The following is a 14,192-nucleotide window of genomic DNA, read 5'->3' on the forward strand; positions in this document are numbered from 1 at the left end:
ACTCCGTGGTTCTGTGACAGCTCGGGCGCCTTTCGGTGCTAACCGGGCTGGGGTACCCCCAGAGCGCCTCGTGCAAAAACAGGAAAGATTTGGGTCTAAACATCCGTTGGTATATACCTTCTCCAAACTTTTCTTTCCTTCCCAACCCATAAGCAGTCCAGCCAGCACAGGATTAACTTTACTGACCTGCTGTGCTAACAAAAATAAATGTTACTTTGTACTCTTCCACTGTTAACAGTCTAATTATAGTCGCTGGCATCGCAATTTGCTTGCTCACCTACAGCTTTTGCAAAGGTCCTGAAATTCCGCGTGCATCAAAGGGTACGGCGGCTCTGCTAAAAATACTGCTTTCTGCGGGGTAGGAAAAGGAAATTAAGGTATGTCTTTTACTCGCAAGCACATACATAGAGCTGTACTCAGCACTAGCTCCCTGATTCCCGCTATTGTGCTTTTTCCCCTTGAACATTAACAGTCTTCATATGGGGGAAGCAAAGGAAGAAAAATGTCCCTGTGCCTATATATATATATAGGTTTTGAAGGAACTTGTAGCTAGTTCCATTTTTTGGCTCTGTTCTACTTTGAACTGATTCAAAGAAATTCTTGGTTTGGATTATTGAAGCTGACAGAGACTTATTTTGTAGAACTTCTCGATAGTGTGCAATGTGATAAATACAGTATAATTGAAATTATACAGTGTGAACTGTATGGGGCATTTTTCTTGAGGCAGATTTTACCAGTAAAAGCTGTAAGTGTATGTATGTTGTATATATGAGAAAGGTTCGAGGATCATACTGTTTCTCTTAAACAAACAACAACAAAACCAATAAAACCTGAAAACTTAATCTGGCACCTTTGCCTCAGTATCTCGCCTGTTAAAAGATTCAGATGAGAAGTACGGTGGCTTGTTTCGGTAAGAGTGATGAGTTGCTGGAACATACTGCTAAGGGAAGACATGTTTTTACCAGGCACCACTTGTCAGAGCCCATTCAAAGGCCAAATGTGTGGTGATCTCTGACCTGAATTTTGGAGGGGGTCAGGCACCTGATCTCCTGACTCTCTTTTAGTTTTACATATATGAAGTTACTGGAATGTTAAACTATTAGTCTTGCTTAGGGACTTTTTTACTAGCTTTTCTGGTAGCTCAAATAGTTCCAACAGAAAACAGGCAACTGCTTTTCCACTCAGCAAGCCCAAGTTCAAAACCCATGGTTGTGAAAGAGGTACATGAATATGAAACCCATTGCATTTACACAAGCTGCAGCAAAGGGTTTACAACAAGTTAAGGAAATAAAATCAAATCCAACGTGACTTGAAAAAAATCTTTGAAAGCTGCTGTTGTAACTTTTCTTCTTAAGTTTCTTTTCTTCTTAGGAATAGATCTAAAAGAGAAATATTTTGTGATTATAGAGTGGCAAGTCTTGGCTCTCGTACTCGGAAATAAAAGTGTTCGTTGTAATCTTTGGATAAGCATTTGTGGAAGAAATAATCCCATCCAAGTATTCCAGTTTGGATGCTGCAGACTATTGTCAGGCATGAAATGGTTTTTGGTTGATGGCCAAGAGGAATCTTATTCAAATCACTGCAGTGAAGATGGCAGATAAAGCAAACTATTAAATGTAGTTATCCCACGTAACTTTTAGCAGTGTTTCTAAAGGTAAATAGCTTAGTACCATTATAAATGCAAAATCCTGTTCAGGATAGTATCCTTGCTAAAGGATTCACTTGTATAATGTTATCTCCCTGTACTGGGATAAGGCTTTAAGCCCACAGTGATACATTTCATTATGCTGTCTAAAACTTATTCCCTACCAAGTTAAGGGCACAGAGCCCAGGGCTGGGAGAGGCAGCTCTGAACCCAAAGGTTTTTCTTCTGGTAAAGGGTAGCGCTGCTGTCCTCCCTCGTGTAGGACGGTCAGTCTCAGGCTAGTAGTCAACATAGGCTGAATTTTTTGCATGAAATGTGGGTTTGGAAAATGTGCTTTCTTAATCTTTCTTCCCTGCATTCAGGATAGGTCAGTGAGAAAACCAAAGACCTGGATTTTCCATGTGACCTAGTAGCTATTTCTTTCAGGAGCTGGTGTCTTCTTGCCTGGTGGGGTAACCAACACATATATAGGTGCAAGCAGCTATGCTGCTAGTGTTTTTGTGGATTTCTGTCTGGAGCAGGCTGGTAGAATATATTATATGGCTAGTGTAAGCTGCAGGCTTGGCAGCAGCCTATTTCAGCATGGCTCCTTTATAGGATCCTAGTTTGGCATCCTCAGAGTCTGCCTTTGTTATGGTCTTTTATTTTTTCCTGGAGAAAAATCGCTCTGAAATATAGTGGAATCCTAATTGTGTGACTTTATTCTTTGTTTCTGATTAATAAATAGTATTGTCTGTATCAAAGTGTGTAAAAAATTATTGCTTAAAATTAATTCCTGTTTCTCTGACTTGTATGCAGGACCATGAGTTTTTTAGTGTAGGTGCTACCTATCTACATATATATATATATATATAAAATAATGGGTTTTTAGCCTATGAGAATATTTTTAATTTCTTATTCTAATTAGACAAGTTATTTTTGCAAGAATTATTATGAAGAAAATATCAGCACACTGGCCCCTTTTTTTCTCATTTAGGCTTCCTTGCTTTTGTTAATGATATCAAACTGATAAAGTCACTTTATCACCAGATTTATCACCAAACTTTAAATATTTTAAGGCCATTTCATTTGCAGTGTTTTAACAAAGTGAGATCGACTTTGTGTGTTTTTACATTTGAAAATATCTCAAAAAATCAGTTGTCAGATAAAACCCCAAATATATCAGAGCTTTTTGATGCCTTCCTGCAAGTACAGTATTGTGCACGTATTTATGTCATAATGCTCATGACCTTGCAGAACAGTGGGTCCTTCCACCTGGTATCCTAGGTGTCTGCGTGCCAACACAAATAGATGGGGACTGGCCAGCAGTGGAAGGTCTTAATGTGTGATTGTTAAAACTTTTCTGTTCAGCCTCTGTCAGATTAATTAGATGTATGTACCTGGAAGGTACATAAGGTGTACGTCAGGATCTGGAGAAGAATCATCCAATGTATGAGTTTTGTTAGTTAAATTCTCTTATAACCATCCAGTGTCTTCTGGGAAGGACCGTGCAGAACATGCTACTCTGCTGAGGTATGTAAATTCATGAAAGTCGTTTTTTAGATTAACAAGGGAGTGGACTGTGAATTCGTAGGTGGAAATGAGGTTCTGCATGAATGACCACAAGGTATTAGCCTACAAAACATGGAAGATGACAAACAGCAGGATAAAACCCACAGATGTCAAAATACTCAGAATTTGGCATGTGAAGCTTGACTGGAGGTATATCTAAGGAAGAAAGAAACTGGTCTCAGAGTCTTTGAGAAGCAACTTCACGGTACTAAACACTTCTCTTGAAGGGGAAAATTAGTAATGAAAGATCTTTGCTCTCTGTTGACCTCTTCTTTGATGTGAAACTTGCAAAATGCAGAAAATGGGAAATGGAAGTTGCTGAAGATGCATGTGAAGTGCAGTAGGAAATGTTCGGTTGTCCCAGTTCTGCTTGTACGTAATAAGGTGCATATTGGAAGAAAGTAAGGAAGAAAAGATCCACAGATTAATGGACTAAGAAAGAGATGGTGCTAAGGTGATCGAAACCTTCTCTGAAATGGTTAATCCAGCAAGTGTAGTTAAGTCATGACAAAATGGTAAATAGTGCTTGGCCAGGATTAGGGGGAAAACCTGCAGATTACTTAGATAAGCAACAGATTTTTCTATCTGGTAGGGCATGATGAAATTCATTCCAAGGTGCTTAAAAAACCTAGTTGAAGTAATCTCAGACGTGCTAGTGGAGAGATGTAGTAGACTGAAAAACAATAATAGTGCGTACCTCTTCAGTATGACCTAAGTGGGGTGGGATGAAGAGTGAACTGGTGGGTTTTACTTCAGCTGAAGGAAAAAATAATGGAGAAGTGATAAAACATGTCTTCAGTGCCTAGAGAAAAGGTTGAGCAGCAGCTGAAACAGACTTACCCAGGGTAAATGATTTTAAGTCTAGCATTTCTTCCACTTCTGTGATGGAGTAACAGGTCTTACAGTGCAGAGGGACTGATAGATTGAAGTCATTGACATTCACACAGTATTCTCATTAACAAGCTAGGGAATTATGAGCCAGAAAGTACCACGCGGTTAGTAAAGCTAGCTGGAAAACTTGCGCCAGAAGGTGAGCAAGGTCTGGACAGCCAGCGCTTGGTGCGGGTTGTGCAGGTTCTGGCCAGCGCCACCTTGATTAATGATGATGTGCATGTGATGAACTGGAGAGTACAAGGTGGCAGGGAGGGTCAAAATACTGGAGAAGAACAACAGAATTTAAAATTACACTGATATTGGATGGGAACCTGCAACGTATCTTTGAGATCTGACTTTTATTATTTATTTTTGTGAAGAAAGGTTGAAGAAGTTGGTGGTACGGTCAGCTAACAGGAAGGCTAACATAGTATGTTCCCAGGTAAATGGGGGATGGAGGGGACAAAAAGACTACCGCAAAGAAGAAAACATGAGCTGAATGAATGGCCGGTTGATCTGAAGTTCAGTGAGACCTGAGTTAGACATTTGTAGGAAAAAATCAAGGATTAGGGAAGTAAAGCAATGGCATAGGCTGTTGAGGAAGAATGAGTCACGTTCATCACTAGAACTCTTTGTCTAAAATGCTCTGAAGCATCAGTCAGGAGTGATAGGTTTGTTATCTCCCTGGGAAAGGGCGAGCATTGCCAACTGGCTGCCTTTTACTTCCAGCCTCTGTGTTTTGTGATTGTGAGTGCTGGGGGGGCCTCTCAGCGCTTTCCCTTTGATCTCCACGACCAAACTTAACAGATGGGTGGCACCAGAACATGAGGAGACTCTGCCTCTCGCTGAAAAGCAACGGTGGCCTTGGGAGGACTGCAAGTACGTTGTCGGTGGTTTGGTTTTTGTTTTTAGGTCTGCTGCTCTAGGGAATGAACGTTCTTGGTTGATCTCTGTGGTGCTTAATTGTAGAGTAATGAGAGGGAAACTCAAATATGCTCCTTGTTCTCACATGGCTTATCCTGATGGCTCTCGTATTAGGGTGCAATTCAGGAGACTTTGGTTAACTTCCCAGATCTTTCATCTGCTTTTGGTGTAGCCTTTGATAAATGACTTTAAAGCTTTCTCGTCAGTCTTTGCAGCCTTCCTGCAATAACTCGTTAGTCAACTTGAAAATCTGGAGCTGAAAAGTGCTAGGCAGATCTGCCAGGTGATGGGGTTTCTGTCTGAGCTATTTGACTGTGTCCAGCTGCACGATAGTGATGTTTCCCCGTGCTGCTTACTGTTGGTCAGTCACTGCAGAAAGGTACCTCACAGAAGATTTATGGTTTGTTCAAGCCCGTGAATTTAGTTTCCTCACTGGTGGTGGTGAATCTGCCCCATCTGGAAGCTGGCTCGTTTCCTTGCATAATGCAAATGCCCATATTGTTTTTTGTTTCCTGTAGTACTCTTATGTAAAGTAACTGAAAACATATCTTTTTTTTGTGTGTGAATTCACTTCAGTGTAAAAGTATGTTCTGTTTCTTCCAGCCATGAGGTGGAATGGGTTTAATTATCTATTGTAGGGTGCTCCCTTCAAAAGCCACATGTTACTCTGCCAGACTGCTAATTTAGAAAACATTTTGTCTGTTGGCTTTCTTTTTGTCATCCAGATACTCTTGCTCTTGCTGAAGTATTAATATATGATGCACTTAAATGATAAGTCTTATTTACAGCCTCTGCTAGCCTACCAAAAGAACAAACAGTATCTCTGCCGTATTTATTGTAAACATGCTCTGCTGCCGATGGGTCTGTATCACGTATGCCTAGCGAGGCTGTGTGGAGAAGTTAAGGGAGGAGACCTAATCTTGAAATGTCAGGGAATGTTCTGAGCTGGGGTGTGGATATACATAAATAGATTTATATTACATATTTATATTTAATCTTCAATTGTTAATAGTCCTTAGCTTGTCTTTTCTCATCCCTCCTTCCTTCAGCCTACTTGTCTGCTTTCTGAAGGCTTCAGTCTTTGCACTGAGTGAGCCTTAAGGAAATTTTCTCGTGTTGAGTTTGTCAACTGCAAAATTGCCTGACCCTGAGAAGGTCTTTGGCTGGAATAAAGAGTTGCTTGAAAAGAGTGGAGGTTCTCAAAGTGATGTGAAGTGAGGCATCTGGGTCACTTCGAATGCTGTTCCTGTGTTTGGAGCCTTTCCATCCTTTTCCATGCTAGCTGTATTCCATGCTTCTTGCGTGGTAATGTGCTTCGCTGACTCAGCTTTTTCTTATAATTGTTTGGGATAAGTTGATCTGCAGCCTTAAGGGTTTATGTGATTCTGGTTTTCAGGCCCTCGGAACTAGAGTTGTTTTGAAAAGGGGTGTGGAGTGAAGCAGGCGCTTGACACTGGCTCGGTGAATTTTTATTTTCTGACTGAATTGAAGTGCTTTAAACTAAAGAAATTAAACACAAACATTTCCTCATCTCTATTTACTGCTAAGGTAAGCAACTGTAGGGAGTACATTTGTTGCTTACGTAAAAAGGAAACAAAGTTTTGTTTCTTAATTTTATTTTTTTTTCATAAGAAGTAATATCTAGAGATCTGCAGAGCCAGAAATATTTGAGCTTGAATGCATTGTGTAAGTAAGAGCATCTGCTCTTCTGATCTAGCAGGTGGCATGCTAACTGTTTTAGACTTCTTTTTGCTTCTGCTTTTCTCACTAGAGACTATTGCAGAGGTTGGCTGTACCTTTAAACTCCTAACTGGAGATGATCCTTTCCACACTCGTGTATTTGAATGTCAGTTTAGGCCTTTATCTTAAATTATTTTTCACACCCTGATGTAGTATGGGTAGCAGTGATCCTTCACCTCTCTGCACTGATTTTGCTAAAAGTTCTGCTCAGCTTTAAATTGCCAAAAAGCCAGCTTATTTCTACCCTCTCTTTAAAATACTTATAATCTAGTTTCCGTATTTAATATGTAAATAACTGTCTTCATTTTGAGACATTGGCTTGCATTTGGATGCTTCTTTACTCATATATGGAGAAATTTTAAACGTCTTCAAGATGTTCAATAAAAGTGAAAAGCACTAAGAATTGGGAAAGATTTAGAAGTTAACATACTATAGAAGCATTAAGCACAAAAAAAAAAGTATGGGCTCGTAGGTTATATAAAATAATACATTTTCATCAAGTTTTACCAAAATGGATTGTTTAAAAGAAAATTGTTGTCTTACTGTTACTACCACCAAGTGAGCATTGAAGACATTCTTGCTGCTTTGTCTTCTTACTCCTGACTTCTTCAGGTCCGTGTTTCTCCTTTTAAAATAAATGTGGAAAAGTACTGAATATACCATTGTGGGACAGAAAATAGTTCTGAAGGCTTGAGTATATTTTCCTGTGGATACTGAGTGTTGAAATTTCCAAAAATATGATTTGCTGTCACACGTATTCCAGTAAGTTGTTTACAGTTTAAGGATGAAAAAAAAAAAAAGGAAAAGGCTCAGAGCTCTCTCCAGAAATCAAGTCAAACATGGAAATCTTCACTTGGACCTACATCCATGAATTAAATCCAAAATGTTAAGTGGTGGTTTTTCTGTTGTTTACCACTTTCTTGAAGTTTCCAACAACTTAGACTTTTTTTTTGTTTGCGTATTCTTCTGGAAAGCTTGAATTATATCATTGCCAGAAGTTGGCTTGGGAAGGTGAACTGGTTTACTTCTTTTTAAACCTAGTATGCAATTAACCATTTTCGTTATTCTAGCTTTGTGTAGAAACCAACCTTCTTCTTTCAAGTCACTTTGAGTCAAAAGTACCCAGCGTTGTGTACCAGTGCCTGCATATCACCCGAAAATGCATTGAGCTGGTATTATGTTAAAAATAGAGGCAGTGCTACAATGCATACTGCTAATTATGTCATGTAATCTAAGTCTTCCTTCTGTGCATCTACAAGCACTTGCTTTCAGTCCAGGCATTGTGCTAAAAGAACGCACAGTGCTTCTGAAAACGTGTTGGTTTTTAAATGAAAATAAATTAGAAGTTATAACTGTTTTTCTCACTTTTCTATTCTTTCTAAAGTCAGCAGTAAGATTTTCTCAGTTGCAGTTCTCTACTGCCAATTCTTTTCTCAACCTAAACATCCAGCTCTGCGAACCCAAGTTTTGAGACTCAAGACGTAACAACATCTTTGTTAAATTTTTTCCCCTAGGATATTCTTCCTTGGTGTTGAATTGTTTTTAAAGTTTTCCTTCTGAAATAAGTGTTTCAGTTGAGGACTTCTTATCTCCTAGGGAGTAAACATGAATAATATATTTGCTCAAAGGAGGAACAAACTTGAGAATGAGAACTTATTTAAAGCTCTAAAACCTTTCCTCTGTGCTTTTCTTTTCTTCTCTGTCTCTTTGAAGGAGAAAGGGAACCTCTTCTCTGAAAGGCGTTTCCATTGCAGCTTGTTGCCGAGCCTCCACTGGTTCTGGTGTTTTGGTGCAACAAAACTTCTAACTTTAAAATGAAGACAGTTTGCCAACAGTACATTCCACCCAGATTAAACTGTTTGTTTGGATTTTCTATTTATTTAAATTTTAGTTGTAATCTAGATTTGCATTGGTTTCCAAATAGGGGAGAGACTGAGGAGAGGAAAAAGCTTTTCTCAAGCTTCTTATTGTTCTGAATTTCCAATCAATACTGAGAGCAAACTTATGTCTAGGTCTGTTTGGCAGTACTAAATATTTGGCAGTTGCCGTGATTTAACATTTTCTGGAGCTTATCATGTTATCGTTTGTCTAGATGTACACTTAAAAACTGCATGTTTAAAGATAATTTCAAGATGACATGTTTTGAGGTACTGTATCAGATATTTTGGAGGGGATGCAGAGCAGGTAGAGTTGTTTTGTGTCTTAAGAAATAGCTTGTGTATGAAGCAAGGCAGGAAGTCCTTCTTTCCGATTAGTATGTTCAGTCAAGAAGGAAAGATTCTTGGTTTTTAACTTTTAATTTCATATGACATGGAGGAAAAATTTGGACAGAATGGTCCTTCGAAGTGGCCAGATTAGTGTCTATGCCCCCGAAGTAATGCTTAGAACTTTTTCACATCTGTTCAGACCGCTCATCTCGGTCCAGTTTCATCAAAATTTTGAGGTAAATTGTTCTTACACAACCTGAGAAGATTTCTCTGAAGTAAATGGGCAAAATGTAGATATATCCCCATATCCTTGTAACATCTCATCTTGATTTGAGGATTAAATGGTGTGCTATCTGGGGGTTGTTTGGAATTCTTTTTATTCAGAGCTGGCTATGCTAGGTGCATCAGTACTTACCTTTTCTTGATAAACCAGCGTAATGCTGCAAGTCCACCAAAGCAGCATTGACAGATGACTTTTCAGTGCCAGCCCCATTTAACCCTAGTTTGTAATGGCCTGTTTCAGTTGGCAGTAGGAAGCTGCCTTTGCGCTCTGTCTGCCTTTATTCAGGCATGGGAGGATCAAAGCAAGTTGTTTCAGTGAAAGCCTACCACCTCGTGCTGAAGATATAGCTTTGTGGCAGACTTAATCCCAGGTCATTCTTTGCTATTATAACCCATTTGGCTCTGTCCTCTGTAATCAAGCCTGGTCTGCATGTGGAGATTTTGCAGTAATAATACTTTTCATCTCTTATTTCCTCTCTGCATGCAGAAGTTGGCAGCGAGATGCCTTGGACCAAGTGGGCCAGGTGCCACAGTGGTCGTCTGCTCGAGTGACCTTTGCTGTGTTCTTTTGCATGTCTCAGATCAGTGACCTCAGAGGGCAGTTGAATAGGTGGAGTGGATCTTCTCAAGCAGTAGGAGTTGCATGTTTTTCTCCCGAACAGTAAATATCTTTTTAGAGCATTTGCCTTGGATGAATGAGCATCCCATTCAAGCATGAGTAGCATCTGGACTGAACTGGAATTTAAAACCAGGTCTTCCTCATTTCAGACTCTGAACTCAGTTTGGAAGGTCTTGTTTGTTGACAGGATGTCAGATGGTGAAATAAGTATCCGAGGCCTTAAAACTTCCTTGGGTTAGAAGAGAATACCTGCTGTTCAACTGTTGCAAAATTAATTTCCCTCAGTGCAGAAGTGCTTTATATTAAAGCCTAAGTAGCAAAGAAGTTTCTAAGGCCTTCTGAAGTGGGATGCTGGATTTTGCTCAACCATGTAGTTGTAATACAGTTTTTAGATTAATGAGGTGAGCTGAACAATGATTTTAGTTAAGACTGACACGTGCTGAAATTCTTTTGTCAATCACAGTGTTCACTATGTAAATACTGTTTCTTTTCTAGAACACTTCTAAATATTTTAGCTTCAGAAAACCAGGATAAATTTATACAGCTTGTTTAAAGCTCAGCTACTGGGATCCTTTAAATATATATATATATAAAATATGCATTTTTGTTGTGCTACAGCAGCAGGTCAGAATTTTCTTGTACCAAAAGGCAAAGCATTTTTCCTTTTTGATTCAGATGATGTTCCTTGTTACGATATTAAACAAACATATTCATTTAATTAGAGGACTGTTGTGCATGGCTCTTCATGTTTTTTGTTTTGTTTTCCTGAGGATTTTCATTTTGAGCTGGAGTGTTTGTTGTCGTAGCACTAGTACTTTGGCCACCTACTGTCACATTTGCAATGGGAACTGTTTGCTGAGGGTAGTTACATTATTACCATCTGATCAAAGAATTATGCATGGAAAATAAACCAGCAGGTACTTCATTAACAATGTTTTGTATAACAAAATTTTTTTGACATTAAGCAGTTGTGATTTTTTTTTTCAGGATAATGTTATTGGGAGCAGCCCTGAGTTAACAAGACTGCCCATGTGTGGTAAAGTGAAGCGTACATGTGTTTACAGGATTAAGGCTGCGTGCTGGCAGGCTCGTCCAAAAGCATCTTGATACTCTGCTGCAGGACTCCATTTCAAAACACTGTTACTGCTTCCTTATATTATGAACGCTGGTGTGTTTCCTCTTACAGGTTTCAGGTTTCCTGGACCTTTTGTGACCACTAAGTTTGTGATCAGTATGCCAAGCCGGTTGGTCACAGTTGTCTCTTAATCCAAGATGTTGCACTGTGAGCAAAGAGACGTAGGAAGGAGTTTTTGGATGTGCTGTGTTGAGCCTGGAAGCACAGGATCTGTACTACCCTGGCATTGTAACTTCTAGCAGGGCCTAGGAGGTTAAATGTAATGTCATGTGAATGCAGCTGCAGTGTTTGCAGGACCAAATTGGCTTGCTGATTGTGAGCTCCCAGGTGTGCCAGTTACCATAGCAGTAAACAGATAAATCCATGCCAGTGCTTACATTTAAATTAGCTTAAGTAAACTCTTGTTGAATTGTGCGCTTCGCATCAGAATACCACACGGAAAGGGTTTTGTAGCAGCCTTGAGCTGACAGCCTGCTGTTGTTCAGCTCTGCCACGCTGTTTGGAGACAGCAGTAGCAGTTTCTTAGATTCCTATCTGTACTGGAACAAACCATTTGCTTTGGATGGTGTCCATATCTTTTTGTTTCTTACACAGGTTGTGTTTTAACTTGTAGGTGATCTACATGCGCTTGCTGCAGAAAGATGTAATGAATTTGAAGGAACACTTGGGGGAGACTTCATGTCTTTTGTTTTATTTTCAGTTTTTGATTTGTTTGAAATAGACTTCAATTCAGCGATGTTATTATTCTAAAGTTCATGAAAAATGAAACTTCTGTTGTTAACTTATCTTCTTGTGCTATTTCTGGTTACAGAATAGTTTCTACTGAAAGCTTCTTGAGATGGGGCATTTGCTTTTCTATTTTTAGGTTTGGTTTTTCATTGGTGGTGATGATATCTTAATGCAAGTTTTCGTTACGAATGATGTAATTGTAGCTGACTTTATTTTCTACTTATATATGAAAGCAATGATGAATGACACCTTTGTGAGGAAAGAAAGGAGAATGCATGAAAAAGAAATGTGTGATAGTGGATGAAACATGGCTGTAGCACTTTATATCTTACAGTTATGAACACTCACTACTATATTTGTTGTATACCTATTTCTGTTTTAATTCCTGATTTTTCAGTATCTCGGTATTATAAGGAATTTATCTTCAACTGAAACTTTCCACATTTTATTTCCCTATGTTAATCAAGACTTTGCATCAATGTCTTAAAAAAAAAAAAAAGCCATGCACAGCAAGAACTTACCTCTTTTCAGCACAGGAGAAATGCTTTCCCCTATATTTAAAGTAAAGCAAAACAAAAATATCCCGCACGACCACTAAAAAAAAATAATCCTATCATTCCAGCTACAGTGATGTTTCAACAGTTGAAACAATTGCGATCAGAAAGCTGATCCATTCCTTTTTTGAAGGAAATCTGTCAATCTGTGATGGTGTGTTATGTTTCTGGATGCAGAATAGATTTTTCCTAATCTAATCAGAATATATTAGCAAAGGTAGTAGGAGAAACATTGGTATCAGTCTGTTTCCTTTTTTTCCTGAAGAGTCTAGCAAGAGAGTGAAATATATTTTTTGTGAATATCTAGACTCCTAACTTAAATTACGAGCCTAGCAATAAAAAAAATTAAATTAAGATAATGGCAGCTAACAAATTTTCTGATTCCCAAAACAGTAGAATCTAGTTTGGGGGAGGTGGGGCATACATTTAACATTTTGTGGTCTTTTAGCTCATGTTAAATAAAACTGGTGAATGTGTTTAAGTTGTTACTAGAATAAAATTATTTGCTGAAGTATATTACCTGTGAAATGATAGGATGCCTGTTAGTGTTACTGTTTGCTATTCTACCTTTTTTTTCTATTACAAGCAGAGCAAAACTACTTCTTCATTGTCCGGGGTGAGTTTTGGAAAATTCTATTTAAATACTGTTAATCTTCCACTATTGTAAAGAAAAATAGTGGAAGAGAGGTTTTTGTTTTGTTTTGTTTTTTTTTGTCATTGGCAGTCTACGCTCACTAGAAAGAACTAGACTATTTGTGCCCTAAGTGCTCCATTACAAAGGTCTTGCTCAGATGTGCTCAAAGGGACCCTGCAGGGTGGAACTTTCTGGCTGCTACACTGCATTTTAGCTTCCCTCCTGCCAGGTGACATGATGGCAAGGACTTCTCCAGCTGAGGGGTGTTCTACATAGTTCAGTCTTGGCCAAGACCTAGCAGACCATGTGTCCCCAGGGTTTTACTACTGGCCTCTAATGCATCAGAATGTAGGTTACTTCTGGTTAAAGGAGGAGGAAAAAAAGTGTTGGAGCTTAGGTAGAAAACAAATACTTTTAAAATTGTTTCCACTTCTTTATTATATGTATGCAAGTGAAAAAGAAAGTTACATAGCTGTATCTTTGAGTTGTCATCTGCAATACCGTACTACTTCTTGCAGCTCTGGTGTTGGATTGCTTCCTGAAGATGACTTGAGCAGTAATTCAGACACTTGGTGTAGGTTTAGGTCATGATTGTGACAGAGCTTGCTCTTCAGTATTTTCATTGATTGCTTTGTCTCTGCTTTGTTTGCAATACCTACCTCACAATGACTGTGAAAGAGGTGAGGTTCTTCAACAGATTGTACTGTAGGAAGCATGACACTAATGGAATAGGTTTTCCTTACAACAGAAAGTAAAGTTAGAATCATCTGGAATAGGTTTTCCTTACAACAGAAAGTAAAGTTAGAATCATCTGGGTAGGCTTATTTCTGATGCTAGGAGCTACCAGAGTGCTTTGTTTTTTCTAACTTGATGCTTTTATAAGTATGGTTTCTTCTGAAAAATGGAATGAGGTATCTTAAGATTTGTGGCACGTGTGATCAGCACCACGGGGATTCCTCTGTCCTGTATGATCACTATTCAACAAGGCAAAGGTCCTGGTGTTTATTAAGTCCTTGTAAGACAATTCTGCAGACTATAGCTGGTTCTAGAAAGCTTGTGTTTATGCCCTAACTTGGCTCTTCAAAACTCAAGGTCCTTTTAACCCTGCAGGTGAAATCAGTGAGCTCTTAGGCAGCAGAACACAGATGTTCAGCTGTGCATGAAAGCGTTTCGGTTCTGGACGTGGGCGATGATTCCATGCCTATGCTCAGGCTCACTCTGCATCCACAGATAAAACCGTTTCCTCTGTCTCTTCTCGGCGCTCGGGGAACACGGTGTTCTTGGAGCGTGTTTATTGAA

General features: G+C 39.0%; 1 protein-coding gene across 4 annotated transcripts in view; it reads left to right on the forward strand.

The window, feature by feature from the left end:
• SESN1 (sestrin 1) overlaps window positions 1–14,192 on the forward strand; it is a 75,471-nt gene that overhangs the window by 583 nt on the left and 60,696 nt on the right. The window lies entirely within an intron of this gene.

Source organism: Anser cygnoides, chromosome 3, assembly GCF_040182565.1.
Source record: "Anser cygnoides isolate HZ-2024a breed goose chromosome 3, Taihu_goose_T2T_genome, whole genome shotgun sequence".
Taxonomy (NCBI): Eukaryota; Metazoa; Chordata; class Aves; order Anseriformes; family Anatidae; genus Anser; species Anser cygnoides.